The 16,820-nt window shown below is 45.3% G+C and overlaps 2 long non-coding RNA genes across 2 annotated transcripts; both read right to left on the reverse strand.

Moving 5' to 3' along the window:
• Nucleotides 1–667: 667 nt before the first annotated feature.
• Nucleotides 668–5,571, reverse strand: LOC140686277 (uncharacterized). Its single transcript, XR_012059982.1, has 3 exons — nucleotides 5,437–5,571; nucleotides 3,808–3,956; nucleotides 668–1,236 (listed from the first exon to the last, which is right to left on the reverse strand). It is a non-coding gene; the product is annotated as an uncharacterized lncRNA (long non-coding RNA).
• A 5,262-nt stretch (nucleotides 5,572–10,833) lies between these two features.
• LOC140686414 (uncharacterized) lies at nucleotides 10,834–16,574 on the reverse strand. The gene is made up of 2 exons (XR_012060213.1): nucleotides 13,854–16,574; nucleotides 10,834–10,991 (listed from the first exon to the last, which is right to left on the reverse strand). It is a non-coding gene; the product is annotated as an uncharacterized lncRNA (long non-coding RNA).
• Nucleotides 16,575–16,820: the final 246 nt, after the last annotated feature.

Consider the following 16,820-nt stretch of genomic DNA (forward strand, 5'->3'; position numbering starts at 1 on the left):
TTCAAACAGTTGCCAATCAGGGAAGGGAGGAAATGCAGAGACAAGGGAGGAACAGTCAAGAAACAATAGCGCGGCCTTGCGGCACAGGGTCCTGGTTCCTCCTCAAGGAATATACACAATATCTTTGAGTTCTTCTGCAAGAACTAAGGCCTCCACCCAGGTGGAGGATAACTTCAGGCTGAACACAAGGTTGATGAACACCACCCCATCCCTCACCACCAACCAATCAGAAGAAAGTCACACACCTGCAGCCTCCATCCCAAACTTTGCTTAAAAACGCTCCTCCTCCCAAACCATCAGAGTTCTGGTTTTTCAAGCCGGAGCCACCCGTCTTCCTTGCTTGGCCCTGCAAAATACCTTTCTCTGCTCCAGACTCCGATGTTTAGGTTTGTTTGAACTCACTGTGCGTCTGGCACACGAACTTAGAAGTAGAGTTTGCTGGGTCAAATGGCAGCTCGGTATTTAACAGTTTGAGGAACTGGCAGACTGCCTTCCACGGTGGCTGCACCGCTCCACACCCCCACCAGCGATGCGCAAGGGCCAATTTCCCTACGTCCTGCAAACATTTGTTATCTGCCTTTTTGATTCTAGCCACCCTCGTGGATAAGCAGTGCTATCTTACTGTGGTTTTGATTGGAACTTCCTTCATGACCAATGATGCTGAGCATCTTTTTCATGTGTTTATTGGTCATTTGCATATCTCCTTCAGAGAACTGTCTATCCAAATCTTTCGTCCGTTTTTAAAATATCTTTTATTCATATTTATCGTTTTATTGTTCGGTTGTAAGAATTCTTTATGTATTCTAGCTAAAAATCCCTTCTCAGCTGCACGATTTGCAAAACTTCTCATTCTCCCACAAGTTCTCTTTTGACTTTCTCTGATATCTGCTTCATACATTTTAAAGATACGTTATTAGGTAACACAACTTGAGAACTGTTTTATCTTCGTAGATTGTTCCTGTAATCATGATGTAGGCACTCCTGTTTTCCCTCATAAATATTCTTTGTCTTAAATAATATTTGGTTTGATGTTTATGAAGATACACCAGCTTTCTCGTGGCTGGTATCATCTAATTACTTTCAACCTTCCACATCCTTGTTTTAGATGATCCTCTTGTAAACAGCGTGAGTCTGGACTCTTTTTATAATCCAATCTGACAGCCAATCTGGCCAAGTTGGTGCATTCACAGTTATCGTGACTCAGGCTAATGCGAGGTGTCTGCAGTCCGCCAGGGGCTGGACGGGAGGAGGGAAAGGAACTGCCATTATCACTTGTGAGTTTTGTGCCAGCCCTGTGTCAGGTGTGTCCCACAGGTGGCCCTGCTCAATGCTCACACCATGTTGGCATAAATGTCATTACTCCTATTTTATAAAGGGATGAAGGCTGTGAAAGGTTAGGTCACCCAAAGCCACACCGCTAGTAAGTGGCAGAGTCAGGGCCCAAGCTGGGCTCCAGACCCCATCCCCACTACCTGCAGGGCATCCAGGAACCCTCCCATAGTGGGCAGGAATCCAGCTGCCCCTCCAGGGTCAGACTGCAATAGAGAAGGAAAAGGGTTTCTAGGCAAAGGGAACAGTCACAACTGGGTGCCGGTGCCCAGGTGCAGCCTGGGCAGGAGGGTGGGGCCCCTGTTCCCCACAGGTCTGCTCCCCACACTGCCTCCCACCTCCCACCCCATTCCCCCGCATTTCTCCTGCCTGAGATGCGCCCAGTAGGTCAGGCAGAGAGCTTCCACAGGAACCTGAGAAGCAAAACAATTCTGTTCTGTTCCAGTTGTGTTCTAGGGAGATGTTTAACAAGCCACTGAGTGGGGAAGAGGACTCGTAGTATATGCTAACTACCTTGGTGCAAATACTCTCACCGAGGCCAAACTAGCAGCATCACTAAACACACAGGGTACCTAATCTGCTCCCGCAAACCCAGAAGAGCCCACTCCAGCTGGCTGCCCTCCCTGCTCCCTCCCAGAAGAGTCTGCCAAACGGAGGGTGGGAGCATGTACCAGAGGCTCTGCCTTCCCAGTGGGGTACTTCGTGCCCCGCCCCCCCCCCTCCAGCTGGGCTTAGCATTCTCTGCCCTTCAGGTCGGGGTACAGAGACACAGCCTGTCAGCGGGGCTGGAGAAACTGAGGCTGAAAGGTAGCGCTTGCCCTGGCGACAGGGGCCGGGTGTTGTGGAGACAACAGATGCACCTACGAGTGTTCATGTGTACGCTGAGCACACGCACAACTCCTTGGTGTCCATGCGTGCCTGTGCACACTCACGTGTGTATGTGCGTGAACACACCTGTGAGCTTAGGGGCTGTTCTTGAGGTTGAACCACAGCATGAACCTGTAAGTCATGATTTTTTTTTTAATGTGATGCTTTATGAAAGTACCCCCGTGCTAATTATGCCCACAATTGTGTCCTAAGCTATTAACTGCAAGCGGCTTCTCTCTGCCTTGCTCTTCTGAACCTCTTCCCACCTCAGTCCCCATGGATACAGGAAGTTCATTCAGCCTGGGTCTCACATAGGAGACAAACCTAGAAACCGGCTCCTGGTGATAGGGTTGGGCCAGGTAGATGTTCATGAGACACACCTGAATCCGCAAATCCGTAGGTGAGTGGGAACCAAGGTCAAGGAGGACAGGGAGTGGGAGGAAGCTGGGGGCTGGGGGGCAGGCTGTCGGCAGGAGGTAGTCACGGAGGGGAAGGAGCACAAGTGGCAGAGCCAGTGATTCAGGAAAGGGATGCTCAGGACCCCTCCACCTGTGCAGGGGAAGAGCCTTCACTCCTCTGTCTGCAGGCACCCTTGGCCCCACTGCACAGAGGTTGTGGGAGGCAGGGGATGGACATGTGTCTCTATCAACTCAAGGGACCAGTGCCGGCCAACTACCAGCTGACTCCATCACTTAAAATGAATGGCATTTTCTTGGCTCCAAATTTTGCTGGTGGGCAGAGCCCCAGGGAGAGACTGAATTCCCAGAAAAGGAGCTGGGAGTGCTATGCCACCTGAGGTCCCCAAATGCTGCTCAGCCTCTCCAGAGGCACCATTCCCAGGACTCCCCCCTCCCCTCCCCTCCTTGTGCCTCCCTTCCCCCCTCCCCCCCAGCTCACTGCACCCATCATCACAGGGCTGGTCAAAGTTCTCCCAGAGGACTGTCTGCAACACATGTGCATGTGTGAATGTGAGTGTGCACTGACAGTGCACGCACAAATCTGTGTGCGTGTCCATGCCTGTGCATGCCCAGGTGTGTCTGTGTGTGCATAACACACCCAAGACATACACACACACAGACCATATGTGCCTAGACCTTGAATCCTCCTGGGGGGTGGTTATTTTGCCAGTATTCCATAGATCACCTACAATGGATGTCACAATGACAGTCACTTATATTTAAAGTCCCTCAGAAGCACCCAGTTCAACCCTAGCAGTGCTCCTCAGGGGAGGTCACCATTGCTATTTGAGTAGAGATAATTCTCCTGTGATGGGACCAAGTCCCAACCCGCGGCATCAGTTTTATATCCCTGGTCCCAAAATTCTAGGCACAAAATGTTAGTAGTGCCCCAGAAATGCCCTCACAAGTTTCCAACCTCTCGTGGAGGTGGGACAGCAGAGTCCCAGGTGAGGGCACCACAAGCTTTGTCCAGTAGCTGGATATTCTCCACAGAATCTCTGGAAAGGTTCTGACCCCTGCCCTTCAACTCCCAGGGATTGCTCCTGCCTACCTCCTGAAGCCCCACCCACAGACAGCGCCACCTGGAAGAAAAGTCCACATCACTCATCCCACTTCCTTCCTCAGGGGCCACCCAAGGGCTGACCCCACTCACCGGGGCCTCACAGTGCTCCGAGGAGGAGGCCAGGCTGGGAGGCAAGAACTGCTGTGCGGTGGGCCTCACACACCAAACAGGTGGGCTGGGGTGGGAGGGCGTCCTGCAGACTCATCCAAGAAGAGAAGCCCCATCTGACCAGCAGAAAGCTGCAGAAACCAAGAGGAGTGCTGAGCTAGGCCAGGTGGCAGCTCTCAGGCCTGAAGCTTCTAGAAGCAAGAGATGCCCACAGACATTGAAAGTGCTGCCTTCCCTCCTGCCTTCCTGTTACCACTCCTTCAGGTGGGTGAGTATGGTAGGTGGAGACGAGGGTTCGCTAGGAACTGAAACTAGAGAAAAACTGCCCCCAACTCAGACCCAGAGGGGCCCTGCCAGGCTAGTGTGCGGTGTAGCATGTGGTGATGAGGGCGTGGGAGGGGTGGGGGTGCTGGGAGGGTTGGTGGTGTACCCTGCCCACGTCTTTTGATGGGTCTACAAACTCCATTCCCTTGGGTGCATGCTGAGGAGCCCAGTTACTGAGGTTCAGAGTGAGCTACGTGGAGCTTGGCAAAACTCCCCAAATGCTTCCCAATGCAGTGTCCCAGCGTCCAGTCCACTCCCCAGTGCACTGCACCCGCCGTCCAGTCACTCCCGTCCTCCAGGGCACCTTTTACAGGTGAGACCCAGAGGGCTGGGACCTGGCTGGATTGGGACTTCACTGTGCCAACTGTCCCACATCCACCTGGGGCAGAACTTTTTTGCCTGATGTAATTCCTGGACCCTTGAGTTCCTAGCATCTGATTTAAAATATTGGAGTAACTTTAAGTAGATTTTATTGAGAGGAAGACCTCTGGAAGCCAGATCTGTGCACACAAACATCTTCCATCTGGCAAACAGGCTAATGATGCTTACCCAGATTTTTAAAAATCTACTTTGATGATGATTATCTAATAATTTTTTTTCCATATGCAATCTTTCCGTTGGTTTTTCCCGAACTATCTTCCCTTGCAGCAGATTTGAAAGAAAAATTTTAACTTGGGGTCACATCAGCCCGTCTTCTGCCCTCTCTTCTCATCAGCTTAACAGACTACACTTTGGACAGAGCTGCTTAGGGGAGAAAACTGATTAAGAAAAAAACTATAGACTTATCAAAACAGAAATTGTGGGCGGAGATTATCCATATTTACATCTTCTTTTTCTCTTTCTTTCTCTCCTCCTCCCTTCCTTCCTTCCTCTCTCACTCTTTCCTTCTTTCTCTCTCTCTCCTGTCTTTGTCTTCTTTCTCTTCCCTCTCTCTCTCTTTCCCTTCTTTCCTTCTTTCTAGTTTTTCAGGAAGATTCTCTAAGGTTTCTCGCACTCCTTAAGCCCCTGGTGGCCTAAAGCGCACCTTCCACCTCTATCCCTCCCCCCACCAGCAGCACGTGGCACGTAAAAGAGAAGAAAAACCCAAAACTCAGGTACTGAGCAGTCTCTGCCCACTGCAGGTGAGAACCTGAGGTCAAGGATCCGAAAGGATCCTGTGAGTCAAGGGGAAAATAAGGGTTAATTTACATAAGTCTCCTTTTGACCAGATTTTCCCCAACGTCTTCCCATCCACCTCCACCAGAGCAGGGGTTTCCAGCCCCTCCCCACCCGCCGCCCCAGACCCACCTTCAGGCCGGGCTCCCAGTCCCCTCCCAACCAAGTCCGACCAGACCACCTAGGACCGTTGGCTGGGAGCACAAACGGCCACACGGCCCAGCAGGAAGTGTTCCGAACCGATCTGCCCCACGCGGTCACACCCAGTGCGTCATCCACGCGGACGCGGGCTCTGAGCCCGCCCAGAGCCGCATCCCGAGCCCCGGGGGCCTGGAAGTCGGCGGAGAGGGTGCACCCGCTCCCCACTCTCTCCCCGGCCCCTCTCTCCCCTCTCCCCTCCGCCACACTCGCCCTGAGCTCCGGAAAAGTCCGGGGGCCGGCTGCGGGGTCCCCAGGCGTTCCCTCTCCCATCTGCTTTCTTTATTATTCTAATCGACCGCCGGGGACACCCTTTGTCAACTGCAGAGAGAATAGAATAGAATAGAAGCCCTGGTGCCTGAGCTGTAAAGGACCAGGGCCTGTGAGAGGCGGGTGGTCATCTCCACCGGCTGTGGGAGGACTGGCAGGGCTACTGGCTTTAGCAAATTTTTAAAAAAAAGGATGCCCAGTTAATTTCAGATAAGCAACCTTTTTTTTCTAAAAAATATCTAAATGTGTCCCATACAATATTTGGGATATAGTTATGCTAAAAATGATTCTTATTCATGACCTGAATTTCAAATTTATTTGCAAACCCTAAAAGAGAGACTTATAATGGGTTCTCTCACATCCACGTGAGAGTTTTCATTTGGAATTCGAAACTCTGGGAGAGACGGGGTGAGAGCCACTGGAAGAAACTTTGGCTGGATCTAGAACTTAGAGTCCTGGAAAGTGCACTGGCCTCCAGGCCTGGGTGACCTGCTCTCAGGCCAGAAGTAAACACACTCTTCAAGCCTGGATAGGGGCTGGGCTCAGTGCGCCCCAGTTTCTCCCTTCCCCGCACCTCCAATTTACTGGCTCCTCCTCCAGCTCTGGCTGGTCTGACCATCAAGCCAACAGCCCACTCCCCAATTCACCATTCCCTACTCCAGAGGGGCAGCAGAAGGCATCACAGAAGAAGCTAGAAGGAGGTAGTAAGTCAGGAGCAAAGCTAGCTCTGTGTTCATTACCTTCCAGGAAACCAGGTTGTGTCACTGCAGAAAGCAAGGAGCACAGGACACACTCCAGAATCGGTTTAACCTGCTGTGGCCAGACTGGCTGAATTAACCATCCCTCAGTTGGGCATGTGACCACTCCATTTCTATGGCCACTGGGAGGACATTCATCCTACAAACATTTTCTCATCTCCTTTGTCCATCCCACAGGCAAGCTTCAAGTCACACCTCTTCTTCCATCCTGACTCCGCCCCCTCACCTGTCTGCCTCTCTCCCTTCTCCACCGCACCTAGTAGGTCCCTCTGCGTCCATCCCCAGGCCCCACTGCTTGGCTCAGACTCAGCAGCGCTCAGCTGAACTACTGCAGCCTCTTCCCCACTCCCCAGCTCCCCCAGCTCTCGCCCTATAAAAGCAGGTCTCACCTTGCCACTGCAAATCCTCTGTTTTGCATCAGAGGCCAAGACCCAGCCCTCAGGGATGGAAAAGCAGGACAAACCAGGGTGCCTGAATAAAACATGCCTCTTCCAGTCACCCAGGAGAAGCTGTTACTATCCCAGGTGAGGGGGCAGGAAAGACAGCTCCTGGGAGGGCTCCAGCCCAGGCTGCCCAGCCAACTCTCATCAGCTGAGGTGAGGAAGTGGGGGCACAGCGGCTCAGCCTAGCGTAGGGGCCAGACCCCACTCCAGTTAAAAACTGTCCTCTGGGTTTCTATCTCAGATGATCAGCCTCATTCGTAATATAAGAAATGTAAATGAAAACTGCGAGATACTATCTTTCACCTATCAGATGGGTAAAAACAAAACTAAAAAAACAACAAAAGGGGATTCATGTTGGTCAAGGTGTCTGAAAACAGGCCCCCCACATACATTGTTGGTGGCAAAGCTAATTGGCACAACCTCCCTAAAGGGCCAACTGGTAATATTGATCAAAAAATGAAATATATAAATTCTTCAAGATCCCAGCAATTCCACTTTCAGAAATTTACCCTACAGGTCTACAGGTGCCTGGCGACATATATAATATGCACCAGGATATTCACTGAACCATAGTTAAAGTTTGGGACATAAACAGGAGTGTAGTTAATAAATTATGCTCCAGCCATACAATTAAATATTATGCCCTATTAAAACAAAACGAGGCAGCTAGGTATTAAAATTAAGTGATCTTAATTAAGATTCATTATGTGCAAAAACAAAGTGCTGAACAGTTAGTACAGCATATAAAGTCTGTGATTTTTCAAAAATGTGAATGTTTGAGGGGGAGGGTGTAGCTCAGGGTAGAGTGTGTGCCTAACATGTACAGGGTCCTGGGTTCAATCCCCAGTACCTCCATTAAAAAGAAAAAAAAAAAAGTAAATGTTTGGTAAGTATTGAATACCTCTGGCAGGAAACAGTTGACAACAGTGTCCTAGGGCAAATTGCTAAGGACCAAAAATGGCAATGGGAGGGAGACTTACTTTTTTGTGTCTTTTGAATTTTGTGAAACATCAAATTGACCAAAATATTATAAAATAAACATATGTTATATACATATAATATATATGTGTGTATTAACTAATTTTAAAAGTAGGTGACTTTTCTACCACAGTGGAAAGTCCAGGATCCTTCCAGACCTCAGTTTTCCATCTAGACAGTGGGAATTTGGGACCAGAGACTGTTCCTGTAAGATTATTTCTAAGACTTAGAGCTAACCAACCAAACAAGTACTGGTGTGGTAGCCACAAGATGACATTTGATGGCCTGGGGAAGGGGACAGTATGAAGTGGCATTAATGAAATCAGGATGCAATGCCCATCACCTAATGGACAGGGTCACTCCTCTGAATCCAGAGAGGGTGGCCATGGGAAAAGCTGCATGCGCCTGCAAGGGGGGGACACTGCAGACTTCAGTTCCCCAGGGCTTGGCAGCTTCTTCTCTCCCATCACCTGTCTGCTTCTCCTCCTGTCACTTCTCTGCTCACCTGCCTCCACCCCTGAGGCCCTTGGTTGGCCCAGGGGAGGAGCTGAAGACAGCAGTGGAACAGGTTCTGTAGGGCAGAGGGAAGGTGCCTGCCTCTTCTCTGACTGAGGTCCTGGCCTCACTCTGGCCCCTTCCTAGGGGACCAGGCTCTGCCTAGCTTACCCTCTGGCCTGCACTCAGCACTCTCCTCCCCACCTCCCTGTGCGCATTTCAAAAGAGGCAGCTCTCCTACTTCCGGAGTCCTACCCACCCAGCTCCTTCCCACAGCCAGGCCTCCTCCTTTAACTGAGGATGTCTGTGCCTGAGGCTGGGAGACCTGAGATGCCCGCTACACTGAGCCTCCCTGGGAGGGGAGAGGCTGCAATCTGAGCCCTCAGAGCACACTCAGAGGCCCCAGTAACAGAAAGCCACCTCCCTCCCAAGACTCCTACTGGGGTCCAGGTCCACTCTGGCCTTTTCTCTTAATGACTGGGAACCAAAGGGATAATACAGGGGAGTCTGAGGAGCAGAGGGTGGATGGGTTTCTTGCCCCTCATTCTCTCTCCCTTCCTCCCTGGGTTTTCTGTCCTAGATCAATCCTGGCTCCCTCTCCTTCCTGGGGCCTCAGAGTCCACCTGCAAGAAGAGGGGTTTGGGCCCAGAAAGCTGCATGTGACCCGGTGCCCCTGGTGGTTCTGATGCAGGTGCTGGTGGACAGGCGTAAAGCAGCAGACTGCCTGTACACTGCAGAAAGGTTTTGTCTTCCTCCTGGTGTGCCCTCAGAAGCCAAGGGTCCAAAGTGAGCAAGCAAAGTGGGGCTCCTGGCAACGAGACAGATGATCCTCTGGGTGGGTCTTGACTCTGAAAACTGCTGCCATCATTGGGTCTTTACCTGAAGCTTGAGAAGGAAGCCAATGAAAAAAAAGAGAGCAGAGCCAAGCAGAGAGAGATGGAGACCTGCCAAGGCCTGGGGATGGCTCTTAAGCCCTGATTTAGTAGGCAAGCCACCCTAACTCTGGGAGTCAGGGGACCCAATACATCCTTAGGCAGTAGGAAGATAATGGAGATTAACATAGCAGAGAGAATGACATGCAAATTTCTATCAAAACAACTTAAAGGAGAGGCCCTCAACTGGGTACTTATCCTCTCTGAGCCTCTGTTTCTTCATCTGTAAAATGGGCATGATAATATCTACTTCAAAGAATTGTCAGAACTAAATCAGACGACCCAAATAATAAATAATGTGTTTGGGAGGGGTGAAGGTCGTCGAAAGATACAAACTTCCAGTTTTAAAATAAATCAATTCTGGGGATTAATGGACAGCATAGTGACTATACCTAACAATACTGTATATTTAAAAGTGCCTAAGAGAGAAGAAAGTCTTAAAATTTCTCATCACAAGAAAAAAATTTGCTACAACCAAGAATACTCTATCCAGCAAGGCTCTCATTCAGATTTGATAGAGAAATCAAAAGCTTCACAGATAAACAAAAGCTAAAAGAATTCAGCACCACCAAACCAGCCTTGCAACAAATGTTAAAGGAACTTCTCTAGTCATCAAACCATAAGAAAAGAGAACAAAAAGAAGAAAGAGGGGGAAAAAAAAAAGACCTACAAAAGATGCTTTGGCAATTTGGGGTCCTTTACGGTCCCACATAAATTTTGGAATTGTTTGTTCTAGTTCTGTGAAGAATGTCGTGAGTATTTTGACAGGGGTTGCAGTGACTCTGTAGATTGCTTTGGGTAGTACAGCCATTTTGATCATGTTGATTCTTTCAATCCAAGAGCACAATATACCGTTCCATTTCTTTGTATCATCTTCAATTTCCTTCATCAATGTTTTACAGTTTTCAGAGTATGGGTAGCCTCCTTGTTTAAGTTTATGTCTAGGTCTTTTGTTGTTTTTGATGCAATGGAAATGTTTATGCCAGTTATAAAATTCTAGTTTTTGAAGTGAAAAAAAAAAAGTGAATGAAGGGCTACAGATGGCAAAAATCCTTCTTTCTTATCGGTGAGTTGTATTCCATTAGATAAATATGCTGTATCTTTTATAATCTGTTCATCTATTGATGTGCACTTAGGATGCTTCCATATCTTAGCAATTATAAATAATGTTGCTGTCAATAGCAGGATATATGTATCTTTTTGAATTAATTCTTATTTTGTGGTTGACTTTATTCTTTGATAACTATGTAAGTTTAAAAAGCTAAAGCTCTAAACATTCTTAGAAACAATGAACAGTACATATATGTAAATTTTAAAAATATGTGCAGTATATTTTGTATATGTATTTACACGCAATATATTGTATATGTGCAGTCAAACTGTAACAATTTTACCTAATAAAACTGAAAAATGAAAAAAAATTTTAATAGATAAAATAAAGAAGAAAGACACATGTTCCTAATGGCAAACATTTATTGACTCTTTTCTACTTTACAGAATGTATTGAAGTTTTCTTTTCTGCCTTTGATCCATTTTTGTGAGGGTTCCATGATATTTGAAAGGTGTGTGTTCATTGTGTATAAAGTTCTGTACAACAAGTTGCAAACTGTCCACTATACATACAGTATGGTCAACAAATAATAAACAAAAACAAACCAAAAAAAAGAAAAAAAGAAAAAAAATTTGTAACTATGTGACATTATAGACGTTAACAAAACTTATTATGTTAATCATTTTGCAGTATATAAAATCATTATGTTGTACACTTTAAACAATATGTCAATTATATCTTAATAAAACTAGGGGAAGTTTTAAAATAATGCATAATATTCGCTGTGATAAATGAACCTTTCCTCACACCATATACCAAAATTAACTAAAAAATGGACAATAGGCCTAAAAAATATAAGACTATATAAATATACTCCTATATAAATATAAATATAAAACTTCTAATGTAAATCTTCTGTGAAAATACTAATGGTCTTGGGTTTAGCAAAGATATCTTAAATGTGACACAAAAAATACAAACTATAAAAAAAATAGATAAATTGGACTTCATTAAAATAAATACTTTTGCTCTTCAAAAGACACTCTTAAAAAAATGAAACGGTGAACCAGATTGGGAGAAGGTATTGCAAAATATGTCTAAGAAAGGGCTTATAACTAGAATATATGAAGAATTTTTTACAACTCAGTAAGAAGACAACATAATTTTTTTTTAATGGGCAAAAAATTTGAAGAGATCCTTCATCAAAGAAGATACATGGATAGCAAATGAACATTTGAAAAAGATACTCAACATCATGAGTCGTTAGGAAAATGCAAAGTAAAATCACAACTATGTACCACTAGAATGGCTAAAAACTTTTTAAAAACTGACCTTACCGAGTGTTGGCAAGGATGCGAAAACTGGAACTTTCGTACACAGCTGGTTGGAATATAAAATGGCAAACACTTTGGAAAGCAGTCTGGCATTTTCTTTAGGGAGTGAAATAACTATCATACAAGGCAGCCATTCTCTCCTTAGATACTCACCCAAGAAAAATGAAAATATGCCCACAAAAGCTTTACACAAATGTTCACAGGAGTTTTCCTAGTAACAACCCCAAACTGGGAACAACCCAAATACCCACCAACAGAATGGATAAACAAATTATGATATATCCATACAGTGGAATGTTATCTGGCAATTAAAAGGAGCAAGCTATTGATTCACACAACATGGATGAACCTCAAAATAACTATGCTGAGCAAAAGGAGACCAAAAAGAGTGTATTTGATTTCACTTATGTCAAATTATAGAAAATGACAGAAAGGGTATCAGTGGTGCCTGGGGCTGGGGTGGAGGAAGAGAGAGATTACAAAAGGGCACGAAGAACTTTTAGGTATGATTCACTGCCTTAATTAAGGTGATGGATTCATGGTTGTTTACATGTGTTGAAACTCAAATTATACACTTTGAATATGTATGGTCAATTGTCTGCCCATTATATTGTAATTTTTAAAAGGTGATTATGAATGAACATGTGTTGAGCATATCTAGGTACACCTAGGCACTGAAGGTGCACACAGAAGTCAATCCAGATACTTTTAAACACAAAGAACAGAAAACCCAACTTAAAGCGGCATAAACAATAATAAAATGCATTATGTCATCTACCTGGAAGGCCAGAGGCTTCAGGTAGAGTTTGATCCTTTCCTTACGACTAGACACCCTATCTAGCTACATCATGGACTCCCCATAATTGTCAGGGAAATCAGTTGCAAATAACAGAATATACTCTAACTAGTTTAAGCAGCCACATAAGTTGCAAAAGGTAAGTCACAATTCTGTTTGTTCCATCACAGTGTAAACATCTTAGTTTTTTTCCTAAATCAACACAGAAACTAGAACATAAATAAAAACCAGATGAATGTACCTCTTCTTAGAAGTCCCCAATACCATATATAAGGAGTCTTAGAACAAAATCAAACCCAAATCTGATCTGATCTCTAGATCTGATTACCACTTCACAGAAAATAGAGAAAGCAGGAGAACATGTTAAATGATACCATGATGATGTGGTCAGTAAAATACTGTAATATCAGGAAATTATACAAGAACAAATGACTAGATTTCTTCAGCAAATAAATTGCAAGAAAAGACAAACAGAGATGGGGGGAATCTAGAGATTAAAAAAGACTTGAGGGGGGAGGGTATAGCTCAATGGTAGAGCGCATGCTTAGCATGCATGAGGTCCTGGGTTCAATCCCCAGTACCTCCATTAAAATAAATAAATAGACCTAATTACCACCGCACAAAAATTTAAAAAAAAAAAAGATGTGAGACATATAACCAATCAAAATATACAAACCTTTTTTAGATCATAATTCAAATAAACTATAAACTAGTAAGTAGTTTACAGTTTTAAATAGTAATAATGATAAACTATAAATAGTAATAGTAACAATAATGATATAGCTGGGGATATTTGAATACTCAATATTTTATAATATTAAGGAATTGTTAATTTTTAGATGTGATAATGATATCCTTATGCTTATAAAAAAAGAGTCCTTATATTTTAGAGATATTGACTATTACAGGTGACATAATATGTCTGGATTTTACTTTAAAATAATTGGGAGTGGAGTAGGGAGATATTGGCTGTGACTTGATAGTTGCCCAATCTGATAATGGGTACACAGGGATAATTCATTATTCTGCTCTCTGGGCCTTTGTATATGTTTGAGATTTTCCATAGTAAAGAGCTCTAAACCAACAGTGAACTTCAGGTGGGAGAGTATAGCTCAAGTGGTAGAGTACATGCTTGGCATGGACGAGGTCCTGGGTTCAATCCCCAGTACCTCCTCTAAAAGTAAATAATAAACCTAATTACCTCCTCCTCCAAAAAATTAAAAAAAAAAAACCAATGAACTTCAGGGTGTGAGAAATGACACCACTATCCCACTGGGATGTACCCAATACTTACTCCAACCTTAGATGGCACACTCTGTCTCTGCCCCAAAGAGTTCAAATTAAAAGTAATTGGGAGAAGTAATACAGCGTGCAGTCTCCTTTCCTCCCACAAGGCACACGATGAGTGAGTAAAATGATCTTATGGGATAAGAGAGAGACTCTGTAATAATGAGTATCAGCTGGGTTTCCAAGGGCTTTTGTTGCTACTTGGCAACGTGCCCCTCCCTTGGTTTGGATTCCCCCAGAAGCAGGTCCCAAGACAAAGATTTGAATGCAAGAGGTTTATTTGGAAGATGATCTCAGGAAAACCTGTAGAGGAGTGGGGACGCCAGTAAAAAGCATTATCAGGTAGGTGACCTCTGTGGGCAGCAGCGCTCCAGTTTGCAGGGGGACCTCCGAGGACCAGCGCAGAACATGCCTCTCAGAACCTCCCCACCTGCGGGGTCATGAGCTGGAGCAAACACCGACTCAGATCAGTTGCCGACTGAGGACTGCTATGGGTAGGAAGGACGGGTTTGTTCTCCCTCACTTTGGGCCATGATGCTGGTAGAGCCGAGCGCAGCCAGAGAGAGAAAAATCCTCCCACAGACAGACGCAGAGTGTGTTGTCCAAGGTGCCCGACCTTGAGAAACCCAGCGGGGCCTGGTAGCAGCAGCTATAGTTCCTCTAAAAGAATGACTGTTAGCATTTTGATCACCTAATCATATCAATATACCCATTGCTTAAGTCAAGCTAAACAAGGTGCCCAGGTGCAGTAGTGCTTTTTTAGGGGGAGGGGTGGTGATGCTTGTGGGACTTTGTCAAAGATAAATGGCTGTGAGCTTGCTTTTATGCAAATCAGCACGCTCTGTCCAGAGCCAACCACTGTGGTGGGGGACATAGCCATTCAAGTGCCTCCCTGCTGAAGAACCAGACACAGTTCTATCTCAGAATGGGAGCAGAATCTTTAAGGCCATCGGGTTAAGAGCCCTTTATTTTCTGTGGAAAGATAAGCTTTTTTTTTTTTTAATGGAGGTATGTGGGATTGAATCCAGGACCTCATGCATGCTAAGCATGCGCTCTACCACTGAGCTATACTCTCCTTCCAAGGAATGATTACCTCTTAAGGATGAGATTTATGTCTGCATGGAGGGTAGGAATTAGGTCCTGAATGATGCAAGATCCCCTTTCACCTCCAGACTTTTCTCCTAGGCACACACCTGCCAAATGGATGTGTGAAAAACAAGTGAACAAATGACTGTCTGAAGGAGTGAATAAAGTGCATTTTTAACGGTCAGGACTATAACCAGGTCATCGTCTCATCTATCAGCCTCCTTTGGGCCCCCTGAAGTAAACAACTTTTTAAAAAATAGACCTTGTTGTTTAGAAATGTTAACCTCAATAGCCACAGCCCTCAGAATTTGAACCACTAGGAAATCAACTCACAGGCTCTTCCTAGTCATTAAACTGTGTGTTTCCTTTATTTGCGCGCGTGTGTGTGTATGTACGAGCCCCTTTTAAGAATGGACAAACAGCCTTGGGATTCCAGAGAAGGGTGGATTTTTGTGTCTGGGTGGGGGTGATGTTTTAGAGAAAGTTAATGTAGCAGGTAACCTGAGTGTTAGGCTTTAAAGGACAAAGAAGGGAATTTCTGAGCATCTACAGCGTGCCAAGCACTGTGCTGAGCCTTGACCTCGGTTTTTCATTTAATCTTCGCAGTAATCTGATGAGGTTTTATTCCCCTTTTATTAGATGAGAAAAGGGAGTTGGCAAGTTGGGGATTAAGGGTGTCAACATTTCAGAGCCAGCTTATTGGTCTCCGTGCGGCTGTTTGCGGGAAGAGAGACAAGTAAATGGGTGGTTTCAGTACAAACACTGCTTCTCACCAACCAGTGCTCAGCAAATCACTAAAAAGCCAGAAACCTGGGAGCCCCAAGAAGGGACCTCCTCTGCCAGGAGGGTGAGGAAGCCTTGCCTGTCATCCCAGCAGCCGGGAAGCACCACTGCTTCTCGGGCTTCTGCAGAAGACCCTTGGAGAAGAGTGTCAGGTCATTTTCTGAGTTGAAACAGCTATAGAATTTTCTGTGCACAGCACATTTATGGACCTGGAGAAGTGGCATCAACACCAGTGCCCTGAGCCTTGGACCCTGGAAAGTGTTAAATACACATTGAATTTCAAAGACTTAGTATAAAAAAGAATATCAGTTTCCTCATGCATACTTTTTTATATTGAATACATGTTAAAATGATAAGATTTTTGGATATATTGGGTTAAAGTATATTATTGAAATGATCTCACCTTTAAAATTTGGGTGGGGTTTGGGGGAGGTAATTAGGTTTATTTACTTTGTTTTATTTATTTATTTTTAATGGAGGTACCAGGGATTGAACCCAGTACTTTATGCATGCTAAGCACGTGCTCTACCACTGAGCTATACTCTCCCCTCTAAAATTCTTTTTAAATGTGGCTGTTAGACAATTTAAAGTTACTTATGTGGCTTACTCTAAATTTCTATTGGACAGTACTTCTCTAGAGCTAGGAATAATATGCCAATCTCACAGCTAGGCTGCTCTAGGCAGGAGGCAGGGCTACCACCACTGGGCACTGGCACATTAACTCGGTTTCTGAGCATCATCTCTGATGCTTGGACCCCTACCACCTTGGAGAGCCTTGCCAGTCTTGCCAGCCTTGCCAACAAAAGGGATTCTGCAAGGCCAATGTCGCCTTTCTCATGACACTGTGTTCTGAGTTCAAGTTTATATGGGTGCATCTGATTGGTAATCAGGTCACACTTTTGAGTCCTGGCTACAAAGGAGGTGGGACAGGCAAGTCCTGGCATCTACCTTTGGGAGATGGGAAATGACCAACGTATAAGAAATGGGTTCAAAAGATGCTAGGTAGCTACACATATAACAAATTCTATTACAGGCACCAATCACTGTTCTGCAACATTTTTTGCAGCATGTGGATGACCAGGTCATGAAGTTCCTCTTCACTGGA

This window comes from Vicugna pacos, chromosome 16, assembly GCF_048564905.1.
Source record: "Vicugna pacos chromosome 16, VicPac4, whole genome shotgun sequence".
NCBI lineage: Eukaryota > Metazoa > Chordata > Mammalia > Artiodactyla > Camelidae > Vicugna > Vicugna pacos.